The sequence below is a fragment of the Pinus tabuliformis genome, chromosome 7 (assembly GCF_031772625.1).
Source record: "Pinus tabuliformis cultivar Carrire ecotype Pingquan chromosome 7, CPIR1, whole genome shotgun sequence".
NCBI lineage: Eukaryota > Viridiplantae > Streptophyta > Pinopsida > Pinales > Pinaceae > Pinus > Pinus tabuliformis.
This window is the reverse complement of record NC_142293.1, coordinates 217952174-217976950: the sequence shown is the minus strand read 5'-3', so window position 1 is coordinate 217976950 and position 24777 is coordinate 217952174.

Below are 24777 nucleotides of genomic sequence, written 5' to 3'. Positions count from 1 at the left end.
AATGCCTTTTTGGGCATAACTCGGCCATCCTTGGGCCTTTTTGAGAACAAAGAGTTGTGTTGGAGAGCAGAAGTTGAGGCCTTCATTTTGATAGTAACCAGTAGTGCCTACATGCATAGTCCAAATTGGTGAAATTTTATGTAAAGATCCTTTTTGAGCATTCCTAATATAATAGACGCCCATTGGAAGCAGACCCAGAGACGTAGTCTAGGAGGGACGAACTTCGTCATCAATGTTTGTTGTGTTTGCTTCTTTTCTTGTTGTTGCTCATGTTTTTTTTAGTTCTCAAGTTTATGTTTAAGGCACTTAAAAACTCAATTTTCTCTCATTCATTCACATAAAAGAAATATTAGTTAATATTTGGTGAAATTGAGCAAATAGTCAATCCTGTGTTTTCAGATCAACCTACTTGTCACGTTGCATGCATTAATTCATTAATAACAAGACATGTATGATTATGGTATTAGAGAAAAATATGACAAAGGAACATTTTTGGATTCAGTAACTACCCTTTATCCTTTATGGTCGACAAAAGGTAACGGGTAAATTACAAACTGGTATTAGAGTTACTAGTTACAACACTAGGGTTGTGTGGGCCAAATAGAAATTTGGATATGAAGTTATGGTTTGCAGACAAAGTGTTTGAGTGAATTCTTTGAGAAGAGCAATTAGGGAAAATGTTATGAATTTATTCACTTTGGAATGATGGTTCAAATTGTTGAATTGGTGTCTTTTTATAGTATACAGATGTATGAAATTTATAATCCATGGTTACAAAGTTTGGCCTATGCAAAACTTGGGGGAAATTTTTAAAATTGAGAAACTGAAGTTTTAAATTTTGGATGAAATCCAAAGGTTAATTAGCACAATGGTGTCAAAGTTGGATAGTATAAGGGTTAAAATTGGCCAAGGAAGATGAGATTGAAAGATTTCATGGTGGCCCTATGGAGGAAAATAAAAAAAAAAAAAAAAACTAATATAGCATATATTTCATTTTTGGAGAAATATTATGAGGACTTGTACTAGTGATGTCGATTAGCATGGTTACTTGGAGGTATGAAAGTGTTTCCAAGTTGATTCAAGGGGCATGGGTGGCAATCATGAGGTGGGGTTGATGGCAACAGAGATAACTAAGTTGACAAATGTTATTTATGGAGGCAAGTGAGGTAATTTTTCAAAAGGTTACCAATCCTCTATAATCATTGTCAAGGCGATATGTGTCCCTAAGGTGGTAAGTGGTTTATAAAGGCTATGGACCATTTTGACTAGTGGCATGTTATGCCCCATAATTGATCTCAACTATTGATTTGATATCAAGTGTGGGGAACTTATGTACACCAATAGTGAATGTGAAAGATGAATTCCTCATCCTATCACATCAACTAAGGGGAAAATTTCAAGTAGAGGATGCATGGATGGAGTGGGACCCCTTTATCCCATCCATGGTTAGGATTATGCCAAGTGGTATAAAAAGGATTGTGGAGTATATATGGGCCATACTTAATAAACTTTATAAGATAAACTGAACATAGAAAAGTGAAGAGGGGCCATGGGGCACTGAAATGGAAATTGAGGAGGTAGGGTAAGATGTCATGGCCACATTAAAGACCTATAGGTGGACATCATTTCAACGTCATCAACCAAGTGTCGTCCCACATTAGACAAACAAAATTATTGTTAAAAAAAGCACTGAGAAAAAAAATTATTTTGATCATAACAAGAGAAGAAAATATAAAACCAAGTGAAATATCAAGACTAGTTCCACAATAAGGAGAACCATAAAAGTTCCAATGAGTGTCATTGGATGGTTTTGCTCCAAAATTCTAGAAAATGGAATTTAATGGTTTTTGAGGAATAGTTTGGTACTCATGTTTAGCAACCATGCTACTAATGAAATTGGCACATTTTCAAAACCCACTCGTAACCTTTTTAATGTTATTCTTCGATTTTCCATTCCTAATTCTTTTTTCATCCATTATTACCTCATTTTCCGTATAGGTATGAATAATATTGTTTTTGCCACTTTTACACTTATTCTCATGCATTATGTTGTCCAATTTTCATATTTCATACTAAAACTGTCAAACATGAACAAAATTCAGTGGTTGTATTACTCCTTCATGTCACTACAACACCATCTACAACTCGACAACAAGTGTTGCTAGTTGAAACACAGATGCTACAACTCCTCAGACCAATATAATAAAGTGTTGCGACTATCCTCCATGACATTGTTATAACTCCTTTATGTGTTTGTAACTCTGGCATGGCCACTTACAGAAGACGTTGAAAATAATAATGAGAGGGGGGTTGAATCAGTATTTACAATTCAATAACTTTTCAAATTCATAATCAGATTTATATACGCTACTTCAGTGAAGTGAACTCGCGTGTGCACGCAACTTTTATTAAGGAAACCAGTGTATACCCAGAGAACTTGTGATTTAGTTATTTCATGATGTGTTGATCAGTGCATCAATACTTTATTAAATAGTAACTATGTGCAGTAATAACAAAATAAACCGTCACACATAAGCAACACACATGAACACAAAGATTTAAGGTGGAAACCTAATGCGGGAGAAAAACCACATGTTGTTGTCGTCTTTGACTTCTTTTTAATATAAAGAAAATTTGTTTACAATCTTGTACTGGTGCAGACTCATGCTAGTATGCAAGCACCCACCTACAGAGGGCTACAACCTTCTCTTGTTCTCCAGCTTCTACCAGAAGGGAGCTACAACCCCTAGCTCTTGTGATAGCCAATATGTTTATTGATATGTAGGCGCTGACATACAGAAGGCTATGACCTTCACTCTTTCTCCAGGGACCATGTTTCATAAATTTTCAGAATGGATGCTCCTGGTACAATACAACACAATATGAAGGTCTCGTTTCATCAACTTTTCACACTAGACCCATAAAAAACTTTGAAGCGCAAACTCTATAATAACAATTGCATCATCATTCAGAACCAACTGCAACCTTAAAAATCATACATCATAATGCATATGCTACTTTAATGAACCCAACCTGCGTGTATACACTACTTCCTTTAACTAAACTTGTGTATACCTCCAAAACTACTGAATCATAAAAACCTCTGAATCAAATCTATACCAACCAGTAATATTCTAAACATCTACTGTCAAATTATAGAGATCTAGATAGTCAGTAGCAAAGATCACCCTCCTCACTTAATCAATTAATCAATTAGACTCAATCTCCTTATGCATTCAGTTATACTTTCAGATCTAAGAAGACATGATTGACAAACAACAGTAAACCAACAAAACTGATCAAATAGAACAATAATTTCTAAATAACAGGCTTTTCTTTTACATACACTACTTGGAAACTTCGAACCAGTGTGTATACGCGCCTTCACCAAGGCTAACTAGTATATAGATCTCTAAATACAAACTTACAACTTCGTTGCTATTCCAGACTTCAGACATACCTAGATCATGACATTTAAAGAATAAAATATGTGTAAGAAATCAAATCTAGCCCAACCAATATCAGATCATTCAATGACAAGTCATTTCAGGTCTCATGATCTTGATCCAACGTTGAATTCAAGGTGCACAAAATATTTCAGATTATATCATAATCATAGCACTTGTAACATAAAATATACTTCAGATAGAGGTATTCCTGAGAAACCCTTTCACTTGCACACTTTCCCTTTGATCTTCTCCTCCTTATATAGTTTTTGGCCTTTCTCAATACCTCAGACCTAAACAACACTTAAAACCTGTGGTATTCTTGGATGGGATTAAATAGTCGTTACTCCACTCAATAATGTGGGCTAATACCATGGTATTGACCATTGGTATTCTTTAATCTTGTATTTCCTTGATTTTCCAACCCATATGCGCTTTTCCTCTTGTGAAAGTGTGTGCATACATATACTCTCTTTTTTTTCTGTGAACCTGTGTTTATACACTACTTTGACAAGGTGAACCTACGTATACAACTTAAACTACCTTACAACATCCTTTTCCTTCAACTTCTTGATTCTGATTAGTAGACCTTTGTTCCAACTTCCTGTTCTTCTGTACCAATGCCCTGTTACCTCTGAATTGACCTGTTACAATGTGAGTTGCCTTTTATCAAATCTGAACTGGCCTATGAGTGAGTTGCCATCAAGGACAACACCTGTATCATAATGTAAACAATCTCCCCTTTAGACTTGATGGAAACCATATTGGTGTTGATTACTTCAAGTTGTAGAACCTGTTTGAGATATCAAGCAACACCAAAATACTCCCCCCCTTTGACATCAAGGGCAAAGGGCGGACCAAGATATTCTCCCCCTTTGAGATACACTATGTTGTCCATGCTCCCCTTGAGTACATGCAAAGTGTGTAGAGATATTTTTGTTTCAAGAAAATAACATGACTCTATAACTCAACCATGTGAGTATTACCTTCCTATCACCAATGACTCATACATACATCAATCACCCAACCAAGTGGGGATATACCAATTGTTTATACATGACTTAAATATAGCAATTATTACATCATCCTTCCCATGCATAGTGGGGATACAAATTACATCATATGTCCAATAGGACTCATTCAAAAAATAGACTATGACAGAAGGAGACATATTACACCCTAGATCTTTACATGACCTATGCAATAATGAATAACTGAAACCATAGCTGAAATCAACAACCATAATGCCAACAATGTAGAATGTTTGTGAAGGCTAATGCTCCCCCTGAACCTGTGCTACCTGTGCATTGTCAACAAATCATTCATCAAGGCATCTTCATTAGTCAAATAAAAATCAATGAACAAAGAATATCAATAGATAGTAATCATCAATATCAGACTGAGCACCCATGTCAGAGTCCGACCCACTGTTTTTCTATAATAAAAAAACATATACGCTCTTGCATCCACAGAAACCCGCAAATTTTGTAATCGAGATGGCCACTTAGAATCCAAATTCTTTAAGAAGATGGAAGCCTTGGAAGCAGCACTGAAGAAGCATAACATTCATTTGGAGCACTCTTCAACTTCAACTTCATCTTCAGGGATAGCACTTTCTACATGTGGTTGTCAAGCATCTCGGTCTGGCTATGCACTAAATGTATCTTCTTCTTCTCATTCTCATGAGTGGCTCATTGATTCTGGAGCTTCTTATCACATGGCCAAAAACAAAGCCATGTTTTCTTCCTTAAATGATTGTAACACCAAAAATATATATGTTGGTGATGATAGATCTCTTAGTGTTGTAGGGACTGGAACTGTTCATATAGACAATGGTCAATTTAATGATGTATTATGTGTTCCAACCTTATCCTGCAACCTTCTATCTGTATATCAGATAACTCATTCAGGTGAAGGTAAAATCATTGAATTTTCACCTCACGATGTTGTAATTAAGGACCTAAGAGATCCTAGACAGATTTTAGCTACTGGCATTGTTGATGATTCTACAAGGTTGTATAAGTTTCACAACTTTGGGTCATCAAATCTTCCCTCGGTATTTGTTGCTCATAATGATGAAGTGAGCAAACTTTGGCATGAGCGATTTGGTCACTTAAACTATTGCTCTCTTCAGAATCTATGTAAAGAAAATATGGTGACAGGTCTTCCAATGGTATCTTGCAGAGATGGTGTTTGTTCCGGATGTGTACTCGGAAAACATCATCAGGACAGTTTTGAAAAACGTGCCTCTTGGCACGCCTCAGCCCCTTTACAGCTTGTGCATAGTGATTTATGTGGTCCACTTCCAGTTGTTTCATTCTCTGGCTACAAGTATTTCTTAACTTTCATTGATGATTTCTCCAGACGCACTTGGGTATACTTCTTAAAACTCAAGAGTGAAGTATTTAACATGTTCTTGGCCTTTAAGGCCTTTGTTGAAAAACAATCTGGACATCAAATTCTTAAGCTAAGATGTGATAATGGCGGAGAATATGTTAACAACAAATTCATCAAATTTTGCATTGAGAATGGAATTTAAATGCAACATATTGTTCCATATACTCCACAACAAAATGGTGTAGCTGAAAGGAAGAATCACACCTTAAAGGAAATGGCTAATTGTATGCTTCAATCTAAAGGACTTAGTCTTAATTATTGGGTAGAAGCAATTAACTATGCAAATTACATAATAAATCACACTCCTACTAAGGCTTTAAAGAATATCACTCCAGAAGAAGCATGGAGCTCAATTAAACTAGATGTAAGTCACTTTCGTGTTTTTGGAAGTGAAGCATGGGCCCATATTCCAGATGAGAAACATAAAGCTTTAGAACCTAAGAGTGAAAAATGTATTTTTGTTGGATATTCTGAATATGTCAAAGGATATAGACTTATTCCACTTAAGTCCAAAAATGTTATCATTAGAAGAGATGTAAAGTTTGCTGAAAATATATCGGCCTACGAGCCTAGTTTGGCGGATGTGCCACCTCTCCCTATCTCTTCTACTTTTGAAAATATTTCTTCTTCAGATGATGAAAGCAAGGATGAAAATCCTCCCCCACCTTCTCAGGATCCTCCTTCAGCTCCTCAGCTTCCAAAATGGGTCCATGCTACTCGGGATGTAGCAGGTGATCTTGTCGGTGATCCTACAGATCAGCGACGTACACGTTCTCAGTTTGATAGAGCCTCTTCTTTACTGGCTCAAGCTTCAATGAATTATGATCCTGACACCTTTGCAGAAGCTTCAGGCTATCCAGATTGGGAAGCAGCTATGAATGAAGAATATCATTCATTATTGGCAAATGATACATGGGATCTTGTTCCTCTACCAAAGGGACGAAAACTTGTTAGATGCAAATGGGTTTACAGAACCAAGTATGGACCAGATGGGAAACTTGATAAACATAAAGCTTGTCTTGTTGCTAAGGGTTTTTCACAAGTTGAAGGCATTGACTACACTGAAACCTTCTCCCCTGTTGCCAAAATGAACTCTATCCGCCTTGTTCTTTCCCTTGCTACCTCTTTCAAATGGGAAGTCCATCAGATGGATGTTAAATCTGCCTTCTTGCATGGGGACTTGCATGAAGAAATCTATATGGAACAACCTATTGGCTTTATACAAATAGACTCTAGCCTTGTATGTCGGCTTAAGAAATCCCTTTATGGTCTCAAGCAAGCTCCTCGAGCTTGGTATGCCAAAATGGATAACTTTCTTTTAGAAAATGGATTTTCTAGGTGTCATTTTGACAATACTGTCTACACCAAGAAAGTGGGCAAGTCTCTTATCATTCTTGTTCTTTATGTTGATGATCTTATCCTGACTGGTAGTGATCCCAACCTTATAAACCATGTGAAGTCTAGCCTTAAAAGGAAGTTTGAAATGACAGACTTAGGACACTTACATTATTTTCTTGGTCTTCAAGTCTTGCAATCCAAGGAAGGTATTTCCCTTTCCTAGTCCAAGTATGCCTGTGATATTCTACGCCATTTTCACATGGAAGACTGTAAGCCAACCCCTTCTCCCTTCCAGTCTGGAGTCAAACTTTCAGTCACTTGTACTTCTCCTGAAGTTGATGCTACCTTATACCGTCAACTTGTAGGAAAACTTTTGTAGCTAACCCATACTCGTCTTGACCTTTCCTTTGTTGTTGGCCTTGTTGCTCGATTTATGCAAAACCCACATGAAAGTCATTGGAAAGCAGCTAAAATAATACTTCGTTATGTTCGAGGTACAGTTCAGTTTGGGATTCATTACAGTGCCGAAGCAACTCCTCTATTGGTTGGTTTCACTGATTCCGATTGGGCTGGTGACCCTGATGATTGGAAGTCTACTGCAAGTTATGTGTTCACTCTTGGTCCAGGACCTATTACATGGGCTTGCAAGAAACAAGGTGCCATTTCTCTTTCTTCAGTAGAAGCAGAGTATCGTGGTGCCATAGAAGCTAGTAAGGAAGCCTTGTGGCTTCGTCAGATCCTGTCAGAGTTTGGCTTTTAGCATCAACATCTGACTACACTTTGGTGTGATAATCAAAGTGCCATTCAACTATGAAAAGATCCAGTCCAACATCAGCGCAGCAAACACATTGAACTGCACATGCACTTCATCAGAAAGCTCATCCACGACCATGTTCTTGAAGTGCAATATTGTTCAACAGATGATAAAGTTGCAGACATCTTTACAAAGGCTCTCACAGAGGCGAAGTTCACTAAACTTCGATTTATGGTTGGAGTTCAGGAAGTTTTCACTAAGGGGGGATAGGCTCTAGTGCCTCCTTCCTTCTCCTATTGTGTCATATTTGTAGATCCTTCAATCCTATCCCAAGTTGTTCTTAAGGGGGGATGTTAGGATATTCCGACACACAGGAAATAGTTAAGTATAACTTGGTCTAGTATAGAGTTAGGTAAAGTGTGTTTCTTTACTATGTACATTTTGTAACTTACAATCCGACAGTCACGATATGTAGTGATCCGACGGTTCATTCTCTCCTCGATATTACCGACACTTGATCCGTGGCTTAACACTCGATTGGTCCATGATCTCTATTTAAAGAGCATGGAGGGTCATTTGTAGGTTAACTGTTCTTGAGAGAAGCTTATGTAAAATTTCATTCTTTTATTAATAAATTGCCTAAAGTGGCCACGTTGGCTCAGTTCGTGGACTGTTTCCCTCTTTGAGGGTTTTAACCACATCAAAATACTGGTGTATTGATCTGTGATCTGTGTGTGAGCGGTGTCCTTTGGTGTTCTGTCTGAGGAACTTACCTTGTAAATCCCTACAGACATTTCAAATTCTTGCTGCATAACTAAAGAAAATTTTTGACTCATAGATTCTTCATTGCTACCAAAGATGATGTCATCAACAAACAAAACAATAATTAGCAGTTTATCATTCTCAATCTTTATGTATAAGTTGTTGTCTACAGATCCTTTTGTAAAACTTTGTTGTTGTAGATATTTGTCAAGACGATAATACAGGGCCCTTGGAGCTTGTTTGAGACCATATAGATCCTTTTTGAGCTTGCATACAATTTTTTCATCATTTCCTAGAATGAATCCTTCTAGTTGTTCAATATAAACTTCTTCTTCTAAATCTCCATTATTGATTTTACATCCATTTGATATACTTTGAATTATCGAAAACTTGAAAGAGAAAGAAACATTCTTATGGCTTCAAGTCTGGCAACAGGTGCAAAAGTTTCTTCAAATTCTATACCTTCTTGTTGAGCATACCCTTTACAAACAAGTCTTTCTTTGTTTCTATTAACCTCTCCATCTTCATTCAATTTATTCTTGAATATCCATTTTGTCCTATAACATTTTTATCAAGAGGTCTAGGAACTAGTTCGCAAGTATCATTCTTTTCAATTTAGTCAAGTTCTTCATCCATTACCTTAACCCAACATTCATCTTTTCTAGCTTCATTAACATTTTGTGGTTCTATGGAGGATAGTAATGCTAGATAATTGGAAGTTCCTACAATAATTCTTCTTGTCTATACTCCAGACCCTTTTTCTCCTAGAATTTGAGATTCAGGATGATTCTTTTGAACATACTTGGTTGGAGTCTTTTCCCTATTAGTTGTATCCGCTTCTGATGCTTCATTGGTTTCTTCCTCTATATAATTTTGGTTTCATACGAGAAAGAATTCACCATCTTCCTCATTGTCATATTCCTTTGTTGATTTCATATGTTCCAGATTTCTACATGCTTCATCAATTACTACATCAATGCATTCAACAATTTTTCGAAGTCTCTTATTATAACATTTGTACCTTTACTTCTAGATGAATAACCAAGAAGAATTCCTTCGTCTGCTCTGGGTTCAAACCTACCAAGTTTTTCATCAGTCTTTCTAATGAAACATTTGCTTCCAAAAACTCTAAAGTGCTTTACAGTAGGAGGCTTACCATACCAAAGTTCATATGGAATTTGCTCACTGTTTACCCAAACATTAGCTTTGTTGAGAATATTTACAACAGTAAATGCAGCTTCACCCCAGAAAGTGGTAGGAGTTCCAGATTCATCAAGCATAGCTCGAGCCATTTGTTGGATTGTTCTGTTCATTCTTTCCACTACGCCATTTTTTTAAGGAGTTCTGGCAATAGAGAACTATCTTTTTATTCCATGTTGTTCACAAAAATAAAAAATAAAAATCATCTAATATGAATTTTCCCCCTCGATTAGATTTGAGACACTTGATTTTTCGACTAAAGCTTTGAAGGCTTTAAACTTTTCAAATGCTTCATCTTTATGCTTTATTAAACCAATCCAACACATTCTAGAAAAATCATCAATGAATATAATGAAGTATTCTTCTCTGTGGGGTGACCTTTTCGTTGTTGGCCCACACAAATCAGTATGGATGAGTTCAAGAGGCTTACTTGCTTATCCTTCTTTCTCATTGAAATGAACTTTGGTTTTCTTACCGACCTGACATGGTTTGCAAATGGTATTTTATGGGATGTAGATATTTGGAAGATCACAAACCGCCTTGAGCCTGCATGCTTTTCTTATTTGAGAGAAGCTTAGATGCCCCAATCTTCTGTGCCATAACCAATTTTCTTTTGTTTTGCTTAGATAGCATTTTTTTTTGTCCTCTTTTTAGTAGATATAGATTGCTTGGAGTTCTTGTACCTTTGATTATGGTCTTTCCTGTATCAAGCTCACGAACCACACAACCGTTTGATCGAAAAACAAATTCATTTACTTGATCACACATTTGACCAACACTCAACAAGTTATGTTTTAAACCATAAGCATACATGAAATTTCCAACTTTAACCTTTTCTTTCAAATAAAAAGAACCTTTACCTTTAATGATAGCTGGTGTGTCATTTCCAAAGGAGACATTATTTTCCTTTTCCAAAGCATTATATGAATGAAGTTTATCTTTATCACTTGTCATGTGTTTAGAGCATTCGTTGTCAATGTAACACTGATTTTCTTGTCCTTCTGCAAACAGAGCTATGCCACATCTTTCTTATTGATATTCCTTCTTTCTCCATACCTTGGGATTTGATGATGTTTTCTCCTTTTGAATTGTTGGCCGAAATTTGCTCCTGCATTCAGATTCTTCATGACCAAATTTATTGCAAAACGAACATTCAATTTCATCTTCAAGAGGAGAAAAGTTATTATAAGAACTTTTCTTGATTCTTGTTACGCTTCTTTGATTTCGTGCTTCTCTAGTCATGATAGTTTTGTAAGCAACACATTAAGTAGCCTTATGCCCAAAGTTATGGCATGAAAAGCATTGTCAATTAAAGAAGTTTTTGTGATCATAGAATCTTTTGGTATTGTTTACCTTTTGGTTGATGCTTCTTGTTAGAGTCGGTCTAGTTATCCCTCCGTCAGAGATCAAAGCTCTTTTGCATTTCATGATTAGGTGTCCCATCAGTTTTGGTCAGTTGCATTTCGTTAGGCATGCCATAACTCTGATGGAGCGGTTTGTGTCATTCATTCCCCTCGTGCTTGGCACTGCTGGTTCAGGCCTGTTTATTAAAATAAGTCTTCAAAGGTCATTTACAATCATGTTTTAAATTTTGAGGTCTTAGGTCTAGGGTTGAGTCAATTTTGTCTTGAAAAGTCTTAGAAGACCAGTAGGCCAGAGGGATGTCTTTGATAGATCATCACTTCAATAATTTTCATCATTGTACAGCTGAATTAGGACTTCTCTTCAAAACTCTGTTTTGAAGATAAGTCGCCATCTCATTTTTGTAAAAATTGTCAAAATTTTCAGTTCTTCAATCGTTCAAGTGCAGCCTTGGTCTCCTTTGCCAGAGCATATCAGAGCTATCCCTGCAAAAAATTATTAGAGAAAATCATTATTTCAACCAATTTTAAAGGGGAAACCAAAAAGGTCAGAGCCTATTAATTTTGAAAAAGTGTCAACAACCAAACATAAGAAAAGAGGTTTTGGATTAAGCAAAAATCAACAAGGAGTCTATATGAAGATATTTCTCCTCATTTGCAACCCATTCCACATTCCAAGAGCAAAGAGCATTGTTCTCAGGCGATTTTGTGAGTTTGTGAGCAAATCGGGCCATTTACAGGTGTGCGCTGCACGTTGGGGTGGCACGCTGCGCGTTGGGCAGTGCGCTGCGCGTTGGGTGATTTGAGCCAGTGCAAAATTACACAGGCTTTGAATCACAGCCAAAGAAAAAACTTGTCTATGCACCCAGATCGTGTCTAAACGCCTCTAAAGCTGCAAGTAGGTGTTTTATAAATGATTTAATCAATTTGATAGTGTTTATAGTGTGTTTGAAGAGAGGAGATGATGTGTTGGGTGTAAGAAATCAAATGAAACCCTAAGCCCTTAGCAAAATCTTTTTTAAGGGTATGAAAGGACATATGGGTAGTGGTGAAGATTTTTCTGCCCTTCCTTGGTGAAACATAGTTCCATGCCCATGTGAAAGCTTTGAGCCAAACAACACTTCATATTTTGGTCCATTTGTCAAACTGTCCTTATGACTGTTTTATGCCCAATACACTAAAACAGAATGTTCATTATGGCATAAGTCTCATGATATTTCGGTTGGTTTTTGAGCATGTATTGAAAAAGTAATTTCACCACACCTACAACCTACTATTGCAGACAGCATACATTTTGCAGACATTGTGTTTTCAGAGCTATGTCAGACACAGATTCATCTTATGAGCAGGGGTATGACAGTGATTCTACAGCAGAGGGTAATGTGCCACGAAGGTCTCGCAGAGGTGGCAAAGGTGGTAAGCCTCGTAGGGAAGAGCCTACTTCTTTGGATCAATTGCAGGCTTGCCCGCTTGCAATGGATTGTTTTCGTCGTCAGTCATGCTATCACTATTGTGAGCTAATTTCACAAATTCAGCATCATCGTGAATTAGCTCGTTTGTTCATTCTACATTTACATGATGGCCATGTAAACCTCGCCGGAGTTGATTTCATTTTGTCACCAGAAACTATTGCAGAGGCCACTGGGATACCAAATGTTGGAGAGCAATGGAATAAACGTCAGCAGTTAGAGAAATCTTACTATCAGCCATACATCAAACCTGGGTATATGAGGCACTTGAGCAGCATTTTTCCTTTTCAATACCTGAATGATCAGTTTGCACCTTTGATGAAACTCATCATTCAGTATTTCAGTTGTGAGGGCAGATTCTCCCGTCTTTATGCGTACCATGTCCGTTTGTTGATGCATTTTACAAGGGTACGTATAATGAACATTCCATACTTCATGTTTTGCAACATAGAGAAGATGGTGCCTCTTGTACAAAGGAAGACCCCAGCACAGCAGCATAATAGTATTTATCATTACGCGTTGATCAAGATCGTAGTGGTTCATCAGTTGGCACAGCAGGGCATCACTTGGGAGGATTTTATTTCTCGAGACCTTTTCACAGTGCCACAGCCACCTCCTGAGATTGTTCATGATGAGGGAGGGCCTTCACATCAGTTTGACATTCCTGAGATAGAGCATGTCAGCGCTCCAGCATGTGTGACATATCAACGAGGACACAAGGCCTTATTTGCATCTACACGACGAGTACTATCTCCACCTGGGGTGGAAGGGGTCTCGTTGACTTTATCAGCACGGCGAGTATTATATCCACATGGTATGGAAGGGGTCTTTCCTTCTTCTTCGGTACAGGTACAGGTTCAGGACAGAGGAAAGGAGCCAATTTACGAGGAGGGCCATTCAGGTGGTCATGATATTGATGTTGCATTGAGTGATGTGGAAAAGACCGAAATTGATAGATTGAATGAGAAGTTGCTGAAGGCAGAATGTCAGATCAAATACTTGGAGCAGCGCAATAAACAGTTAGAGGATGAGCACACACTTATAGAGCTGCAACGAATCCATGAAGACTGTAGGTTGGCTCGTAAAAGACCGGGTGATTTGGCACTTGTTGCGTGGCAATTTGTGCTTGAGAAGGTCAACCGACACTTGGAGGGGTTGTTGGCAAAGGCCAATAGAGACAAAGACTTGCTTCGTCACATGAAGAATCATTACTGGGCCCGCATGCATGTTTGCAAAGCGAAAATGAAGATCCTTAAGAGGCGATTGAGCAAGGCACTTAAACGGCGGAAAAAGCCCGATCCACTCCAAATTTTGGCCGAGGCTTCATTGGCAGGGCACAATACATGATAGAGGGTCATTACTCCAAATTTGGGCAAATTCGGAGAAATTTTTGTCATTTTTGAAAATTTTGTCCTAAAAACAGGTTTTTTGGTTCAACGAGCAGTGCGCAGCGCGCTACCCCTAAGATTGGGAGGTCCAAATCACAAATGGTTTGCATTTTTGGATTTTTCATAATGAAATGTACCTTCTCAACTATTGCCGAAGCATTTCATCGAGATCTGGATGGTCAAAAGGCTCAAAAACACCATGAAAACCACCTTGCTGCCACCTTTTGCCACAGCAGGAAGTACCTCTGGGAGAATGCAGTTTTGAGGGGGCAAATGAGCTCCAAATGGGAAAATTCCACTTGGGTTGGAAAGCAGACATCCAGGGCTTTCCAACAAGCCAACCTAAGCTCAATTTGGATGCCAGGAAGTGCCTCAAAATCAGCCTGAAAAGTGCGCTGTGCGTAGAGATCAGGGCGCTGCGCGTTGAGGATTTTGGCCAATTTTTCACCTTCCAGCTCAGGAATTCGGCCAGTTTTGACCAGTTTTGACTTGTGATGGGATTTTTCACCCTTCTTGATGTAATTAATGGAACTTTATGTTGAATTGACACTTATTTACCTATTCTAGATGATTCATTCATAAAATAGCAAAAAATTTAATGAATGAATTGGTTTCCTAGCTTATAGAGGCAAGTTGTTTTGACTGCCTAGATTGTAGTGCTTTGTTTAGAATTGGTTGAAACTCCTAGGATGATTAGCTCGACCCCTAGAGGCAAGGGAATGTGTTAGCTTGCCTATATTATGTATTTTCTTATTCATTTTTAGGGTTGGACTCTTTGGGAAGAGGCTTTGAGACTTTATTGTACATTTCACTTCAGCATTTTGGCAAAGGGAAGACCAGGGTTTTGCAGCACTATTTGGAATTCTTGTGGCTTTATGTCTTGATGGTGTGCTTCTTTCAGTACTTGTAAGTTTTTTATGTGTATCATTTTCCCTCTCTCATCTTCTGCAATTGAACAAATGAAGTGTTAAGGTAGAATCCATAAATTTGCTATGCTCTGCCTTTAAATTTGTTTAATTTTCCATGTTTTCTTCAGTTTAAGGAGAATCCTTGAGACTTCCTTGCTCTCCTTAGCTCCTCACCTGTCTGATCTATTCACCTCATTGCTTTTAAAGCATCAAAACAATTGCCTACCTTGCTCCAATCAGACCTCTGCAGAAACTGTGTCTCATTCCCGCACCCAAAATTGCTTTTCCCTTTGATTCAACAAAAACCCCAAAAAATCACCTTTAAACCTCTGCACTTAATATCTAGCCTAAGATCAGTATTCCTTATTGGTCATCTCAGCCCCTTTGAAAACCTTTTGCCGAGATAGACCCGGAGAGAGCCCTCTCCTGTCCTCGTAGGGCTAGCTACGAGGCTGAGCGTGGTATGATGTTGCCTCGAGTTTTGCCTTCCTCAGCCTGAGGAAGATTTGAGCGCTAACACTTCTATTGATGTTCATTCTTGGAGTAAATTGAGCATGATTTACTCAATGAGTACTTTTAGGTTTTTGCTGACGATTGACATACTGTTCACTGGTCTTTGTTGCATCAAGATAGCTTCTGTTGGTGGTTGACGACTTTTGAGATTGGGATGATTCTTCAGTATATCCAACTGATATTTATAAGAGGAGATCGTTGAACCTTGATGATTTCATCTAAAGTTTCTGATCCTTTAGCAAATCTAAGATTAAGAAATTTTGTCTTCTCAAGTTTTCTTAGACCCACTACTTCACATTCTAATTTTTCATTGTGTTTTTCTCTTTTAGTGAGTTGATGTGTCAAAGTGTCTATGATCATATTCTTTTCTTTCAACAGATTTTGAGTTTAGTGATTTCTTCAAGAAAATATTTCTCTCCTAAGGCATTCATGAAGTCATCGTTGTCATAAGCCATGAATAGTTTAAAATCTTGTTCATTTTCATCTTCATCATTATTAGGCAATCCATCACTATCTTCATGATTATAGTAACTTATTCTATTAACAAACTATTTTCTATTACTTTTTGTAGACTCCTTTCCTTTTTCATGATTTTTCTTATGAGGACATTTTGCAGCATAATGGCCAACTCTACCACAAGCAAATCATTTGAATGGAAGCTTACCTCTAAATCTTCTGGAACCCCATTGAAGCTTCTTGACAAAGTTTACCTCATCTTCTTCTAAAATATATTCTGATTCACCAAGATATTCCTTTTCTTTTCCCTTTGCTGAAGATTTGAAAGTTGCTTCTCTAATATCTAATGGACCTCCTTTCCTCATTTCAAAGGCAGTTAAAATTCCATGAAGTTGAACAACAGTAATAGATTGAAGATCCTTCTTTTCTTCTATGGAAGATAATTTTGACTCAAATTTAGAAGACAAAGATCTCAAAATTTTCTCTACTAAAGTAGCTTCTTTTATTTCTTCACCCAGATTCTTCATACAATTGACAATATCATCTACTCGTAAAAAGTAACTAGCAATACTTTCATCACTATGCATCTTGAGAGTTTCATATTGAATTCTAAGAGTTTGGAGCTTAGCACGTTTTACCTGAGAGTCTCCTTCGTAGCTCTAAATGATTTTATCCCATATTTCTTTGGTTGTCTTGAGCTGCATGACTTTGACGAATTCTGATTCTGACAGACTTCCCAATAAAGTATTGACTGCTTTGGCATTGGTTTCGTATAAATTCTTACCTATTGTATCTATAGGTATTGTTGTTGGAAATTGGTATCCTCCTTCCACAATTTCCCAAACATCACCTCCACACGACTGAAGATAGTCAATGGTTCTTATTTTCCAATATACTAAGTTGTTCCCATTGAATATTGCTAGTCTGATAGATCCCATGCCTTCGTGATTGTTCATCTTGAGAAATCTCCCTTCAAGCGATCAAGCTTCTTCTGAAGGACCTGCTCTGATACCATTTTTTGGAAATAATATTGAGAGGGGGGATGAATCAGTATTTACAATTCAATAACTTTTCAACTTCATAATAAGATTTATGTACGCTACTTCAGTGAAGTGAGCTCTCATGTGCACACAATGGTTATTAAGGAAACTGGCGTATACCCATAGAACTTGTGATTTATTTATTTCATCATGTGTTGATCAGTTCATTAGTACTTTATTAAATAGTAACTATGTGCAGTAATAACAGAATAGACCATCACACATAAGAAACACACATGAACACCAAGATTTAAGGTGGAAACCCAATGCAAGAGAAAAACCACCTGCTGCTATCATCTCTATCTTCTTTTTAATATAAAGAAAATCTATTTACAATCTTATACTGGTGCAGACTCATACCAATACGTAGGCACCCACTTGCAGAAGGCTACAACCTTCTCTCATTCTCCAGCTTCTACTAGAAGGCAGCTACAACCCCCTAGCTCTTGTACTAGCTGATATGTTTACCAGTATGTAGGTGTTGGCCTACAGAAGGCTACGACCTTCACTCTTTCTCCAGGGACCATGTTTCATAAATTTTCAGATTGGATGCTTTTGGTACACAACAACACAATATGAAGGCCTCGTTTCATCAAATTTTCACACTAGACCCATCAGAAACTTTGAAGCTCAAACTCTATAATAATAACTGCATCATCATTCAAAACCAGCTGCAACCATAAAAATCATACATCAGAATGCATATGCTACTTTAATGAACCCAACCTACGTGTATATGCTACTTCCTTTAAACAAACCTGCGTATACCTCCAAAAATACTAAATCATAAAAACTTCTAAATCAAATATGTACCAACCAGTAATATTCTAAACATCTACTATCAAATTACAGAGATCTAGACAGTTAGTAGCAAAGATCACCCTCCTCACTTAATCAATAAATCAATAAGACTCAATCTCGTTATGCATTCAACTCTACTTTCAGATCTAAGAAGACATGATTAACAGAAAACAGTAAACCAACAACACTGATCAGATAGAACGATCATTTCTAAATAACAGGCTTTTCTTTTACATACACTACATGGAAACTTCAAACTAGCATGTATATGCGCCTTCACCAAGGCTAACCAGCGTATAGATCTGTAAATACAAACTCACAACTCCACTACTATTCCAGACTTTAGACCTACTCAGATCATGACATTTAAAGAATAAAACATGTAAGAAATCAGATCTAGCCCAACCAATATCAGACCATCCAATGATAAGTCATTTCAGGTCTCATGATCCTGATCCAACATTGAATTCAAGGTGCACAAAATATTTCAGATTATATCATAATCATAGCCCTTGTAACATAAAATATACTTCAGATAGAAGTATTGTTGAGAAACCCTTTCACTTGTACACTTGTCCCTTTGATCTTCTCCTCTTTATATAATTTTTGGCCTTTCTCAATACTTCGGACCAAAAGAACACTCAAAACCTGTGGTATTCTTGGATGGGATCAGATAGTCATTACTCCACTTAATATTGTGGGCTAATACCATGGTATTGACCCTTGGTATTCTTTAATCTTATATTTCCTTGATTTTCCAACCCATATGCGTTTTTCCTCTTGGGAAAGTGCGTGCATATGTATACACTCTTTTTGTTTTGTGAACCCGCGTGTATACACTTCTTTGACAAGGTGAACCTACGTATATAGCTTAAACTACCTTACAACATCCTTTTCCTTCAACTTCTTGATTCTGATCAGTAGACCTTTGTTCCAACTTCCTGATCTTCTGTACCAATGCCATGTTACCTTTGAATTGACCTGTTACAATATGAGTTGCCTTTTATCAAATATGAACTGACCTATGAGTGAGTTTACATCAAGGATAACACCTGTATCATAATGCAAACAAAAGAGAATGTTGCAACTCACTTGTGACCAATGAATTTGTTGCAGCTCATGAATGCCACATTGTGGATGAAGTCCATGGACTTTGTGTTGTTACAACTTTCATTGCTACAACTTAGGAATATTATGTGAGCTTGATTGTCAACACTCTGACTATATGCTTAGTATGAATCTGTCGTGATGGAAGATGATAGTGGAAAGTGGGTGACCAATTTAGAAGGACAACTCATTTTTCAATGATGCCTCGCTGATTTGAGTTAGATTTTTTTATTCATACCAAATTCTGAATAAAATATTGTAATAAGATGAGCCACCTGATTCTCTCAGGCTGGTTGTTCGATCTTTCACTTAGTTTATATAGCAAGAATTTTGTATAAATACTTGGCTTCCTTCAAATCCTGAGGAGGAATATAAAGGAATAATTTTCTATTAAACTATTATGTAATTTCTCCATTATCTATAATAAAAAATAGATTTTGCTCCAATCACTTGATGTTGATTTCATGATTGTGTGAACTAAAGATCTCATAGTACCTCAATAAAGGAGGTAGGGCTCCTCCTTAGCTTGGTACTACTGGGTAGCATTAGCAAGTAGTTAGTATCTATAATTATATTAATTTACAATTAATTCCTATTGTTGCAATTCCATTGATTTTCTTTAGTTGCAACTCTGTTAGTTTTCCTTTGCCACAATTTTGATATTTTCTTGTGTTGTATTCATGTTACTTACTTGTTGTTGCAACTCCAAGATACATAATCTAGGCATTAAATCTAGATTTAATGATTGACTAATGAATTTTGTATAGATTTGTGTGTTTCTGGAAATCTTGGTTGTCATTACAAATCATGTTGCTGCAACTTGCCTGTAGCTTACTTTTACTCTTCTTTTAGTAACATTTTACAAATAAGAGTTGTGTGATGTCTCAATATTATTTCCAAGTTATTTTCTTGTCATTCATTTCATCGTAGGAACAACCATTGCATAATTTTTACAACAAACCAAGGATATCATTATACTTGAACATGTCACTTCTAGCAGTTTGTGTGTTTACCTTTTTGCAAGTGTGTTTACTTTCATGAATTATGATTTACTTTCCCTGCAATTTACTTTTTTGCAAGAGTGCTTTATTTCCTGCAAAGTGTGGTGTGTATAATTGAATCAGTGACCTAAGAAATCATCTTTATCTTCTACTGTGACAACCCTCATATTGCTACAACTTCAAGACACATAACATATTGCACTAGCATATATTGTGCATGATAGATTGCATGTTCAAAACGAACCTCAATTTCACAATTTAAATGTACAACTAATCAATTTCTTGTAAGATAATTAGTAGTTTAAAATCTCATCATTTTTGGCACTATTTCTAGGGAACTATCAGTAATACAATCAATTTTGTGTCAATTTCCGTGTGAATTTATTTGTTGATTTAAAAAAAAATAAACTTGATTATTTTGACCTTTTATTTTCTTTCAGTGTGACTTGTTAGAAGCCTAGGAGTAGAGACCAATTTGATAGATTTATCAAGAAACCCCCACCCCCTCATACTAATAGTGTAGAAAACTCACAAGAGAGAAAGGAACAAGCCTCATTGAAACTATTTGACACCAAAAACAAGCTCTCTAGCCAAGAAAAAGCCTGAATATTCTACTTCCAATATATATGATACTAGTCAAAATTTTGAAGCTAAGTAGATCTTTAATACAATAGAAAATTTATTTTTTAATAATCCATCTTTCTAGCTCATTGGGCAAAATTATTTGGACAATAAACAATACCATAAAAATATGTTCAACAATCAGAACACTCCAAAAAGAACGGTGTCCTTTTGAGGAACAATACAACCTTGAAGACAACAACTTTCTTGAATCTTTGAAGGAACACTCAAAATCAAAAGATCCTCCTTAGAAAAGATGGCATAGAATATTTTCAAATAAGAATATGACTCCTTCAGATTCCCCATCACAAAAACAAACTCAGATGCTAAAATGAAGAATATTCCTCATTCAGCATTGTCAAACTTTCATGGTCTCTCTAAGGAAGATCCTGATACCTTCCTTTTTGAGTTTGATGTCCTCTATCAAAGCTATGATTATGTAATTGATGCTCAGAAGTTGAATTTATTTCCTACTACACTAAAAAAATTAGCATTATGTTGGTTCATGGGCCTCGGTCAGGGTAGCATTGGTTCATGGGAACAAATGAACCAAACGTTTTTGGAAAAATACCAAGATTATTGTAAAGCCAAGGAAAGAAGGGAGGAAATATTTAGAATGACCCAAGAAGAAGATGAGAGTCTTGAGGACTATGTTTAGGGATTTAATTACGACCTACGCAAAGCAAGGTAAGAATAATTACCCCCTCAGATGCTTCACGTTTTGTTGTTGAGAGGAATTTAAGACAAGTACATGGATCTCCTTAACTTGATGGGTGGAGGAGATTTGTCTTAGCTAGAATATGATGACATTGTAGAGCTATATTGTAGATACTCTCGAGGAGAATCTAAAGCAGACAAAGGACCCTAAGAAATGATGGTAAGAAATACTAAGGTTGTTGCAAATGGATTCACCAAAGTTGAGCTAGGGAACTTCTTGGAAAACTTCAAAATGACCTGATTAGTTCCTTGGATTCTCAATTGGATTTATTAAAGGTGAAAAATAAGGAGGAGGAAGAAAAAGTAGTTTGAATATCTTCTTTTTGAAATTTAGAAAAAAAATATATATATATATCTTAAGGAATGTCATGAAAATCAAGTGGCCATATGTGGGAAGGGCCATAACACCGATAGTTTTCTATCTCTTCCTAGTTTGAAGGTTGTATATGAAGAAGAAGAGGAACAAGAGCAGTTGTACTCCATTTCTCCAAAGAAACCATGAAAGCCCAAGCATTAGGGTATGGTCCAAGATCAATCTTAGTTTTATAATAATTCTTATTGGACTAACCCTATTACATAGTACACTTCACAGCCATGGAGTCTTCCAACACAATCATGGGCTCCTCCTCCCCCAAACCATCTTTGGAAATTAGGGTGGAGGAATCCCACCTATGGATCACCCCAACAAGCTATCATATAACTACCCACGTAGGCCCGTCCTCCTCCACAATCGAAAGTACCCAAACCTAACCACTAGAGGCCTCAATTGGTTGCACAATCGATCCCTACCCAGATAACGGGAAGGCAACTCATCATGCACAGGTTGCAGCTACCTATCCTACCTACTTTATCTCCTCTATAGATTACAATGATATTCATATGTGATTTGAGAGGACCCTAACCAAAATCCAACCTTAGGTTTGCATTGAAGATCTAAAAAATAATATTTGGAATGAAGAATTAAGATAGGAATCAACCCATAAATTTCCACATCATGAACCTCATATTCTAACTTACATTGAAATATTAAACCAAGTCAGAAGCCTATTACTTAGCCTGAATTTGATCTCTTGGTGGAATGCAAAAACATGTGTAAAAATAAAGCTACTTCAAGCCATTAAATATGTACCTATTTATTCTAAAGTGATTAGGGAACTTTATTTGAGGAAACCTAGGAGAAAGAAGAAATATCCTCAGATTATCCATGTTATGTGAAAGTTTTCAGAACTAATGATGGGAGGGGTCCTAATGGCCAAGCATTTTGACCCTGGAAATCCAGTGGTTGATGTACAAATTAACAACACTATTTTTCCTAACACATTGATCTATTTGGGTGTTATTTTGGGGATCGTGATTTCCATTACACTAAAACCTACAAATGTTAGCAAACAAACACATCAATATAGTTAACAGATCCTCAATAGGCAGTCAAGAGCATGTCATGAAACAAATGGGGAGCGCTTCCAATTCCAACAATCTCCCATCGAGCTTGAGTAAAAGGTGTTTCAAACTCGAGGCCCTTGGTTTTGATACCAATTGTTGGGATCATTACTTTGTTACACCAAAACCTGAAGGTGTTAGTAAATGGACGCATCACTAGAGTTAATGGATCCTCAAGTGGTGGTCAAGCACATACCACGAAACATATGAGGAGCACTACCAAGTTCGATAGTTTCCATTAATGTCATGACACATGAAACTATGGAAGCCTTAGGACTCTCTAGTCTTAAGCAGACCCCCACTATGTTACAACTCACTGATAGATCCACCATCAAAGAAGGGATATTAGAGGATGTAGTAGTTTTAGTGGATTCATGGGAATACCGTACAAATTTCATGATTTTTCAACCCAAAACCTCCTTGGGCAGATATCTTTTGATTCTAGGGAGACAATTGGTTGGTTGCTTCTGATGCTTACATTGGCTATAGGTTAGGAAACATGACCATCTCACATGTGAACTCTACAAAAATGTTGACCCTATATCCTCTCACTAGTCCCAACATAAATTCATATTTGGACTGAAGAGGAGGATAGTGATGAAGAGGGATAAGTTTGTTAAGTCCTCGATATAGATCAACACTTGGCGATTCATGAGAAAACAGAGGAAGATGAATTCAATGATTTCATAGCTTCGTCTTCTTCCTCAAATGACAGACACTCTTGATTATATTTTTCAACCCAAGACTCAAGCTTCTCTTACCTCAACAAGCGCTTCACCAACATAGTACAAGCCTTTAGCCAAAAAATATTAGCATTCCACTATGGAAATTGTTTTATGGATAAATCCCTTCTATGGATAGAAGAAATATCCCTAGACCTAGTGGCTTAGCCTAGAAACAACCAAGAAAAAATTGTAATGCTTTCCTTAGAGATGTTCGAAATATGGGAAGAAAACCTACTTGGAATCCAATGCAAGCTTCCTTCTTGTCCTTACTTGTTAGTTCCATATCTAACTCCAATTTCTAAAAGTGGAAACTGTGAATCATCCAAAACAAGAAAGAGAACCAAAATACAAAAATAGCATATACAAACAACTCTAAACAATAAGTCAAGGATTCATGTTCTACATATGCATAAAAAAGACACAATGTATAGGAGAAATAATGCACTTTTGTATTAATAATGATAGGAAAATATTAAAACCCTTGTAGGCCTTGATTTTGTGAATGTATCCCAGCTATTTTTTCCTTCCTTTTCCACAATGGTAAGCCTTAAATCATACCTAAAGCACATGGATAGATTATTAACCTATAGAAAAAAAAGCAACATAAGGGCATAATTAGAGTCTCCAAAAGCCAACTTAGACTCATGGCAGAGGTTGCATTTATAGGGTAAATGAGGTGGTTTTGGATTTATCATTATAGGGCTTAGGTCCACATTATAAGGAGGTAAGTTCTAGGAGAGAAGAGATAAGAAATCAATAATAGAAGTTCGAGATAGCCCCAAGGGATAACTCAGTTGGTTGAGTTCCTGTTGCTAAGTGCCTCGCCTATCGGGAGGTCACGAGATCAAATCTCCTCAATTCCCTTCGGATTATGCCTTCCTATTTTGGCCAAATGGTAGATCCCTTCTAGTTGATATACCTAGATTTTCCTATCAATGTAGCGGCTACTCAGTGTCCGTGAATCACCTTGAATAAAAAATAGAAGTTCGAGATCTAATCCAAAAGTAAATGGTTAAAACCACTCTCGAAGCTTCTAGAGAGAGAAACTTCGTAATTAATTTTTTATTTTTCCTCATTTCCTAGTTTTCATCACATTTTCTCTGAAAGCAACTTGTGCTAGCTAGTGCATGTTGAATATGTGCAAACTACACTAACGATAATTATCTTAAGGACAAGTGTGATGATCCACAAAATTAGGGGTTTTATCAAATTTAATCTAGGATTATTGTAACTTCTGGAAAGTGAAAGATTTTGGCTTTGTAGGGGATGATTTCAAAGTGTAAATGGATGACGATAGATCCGAGTTCAGGGCTATTTGTTTGAATGCAAAAAA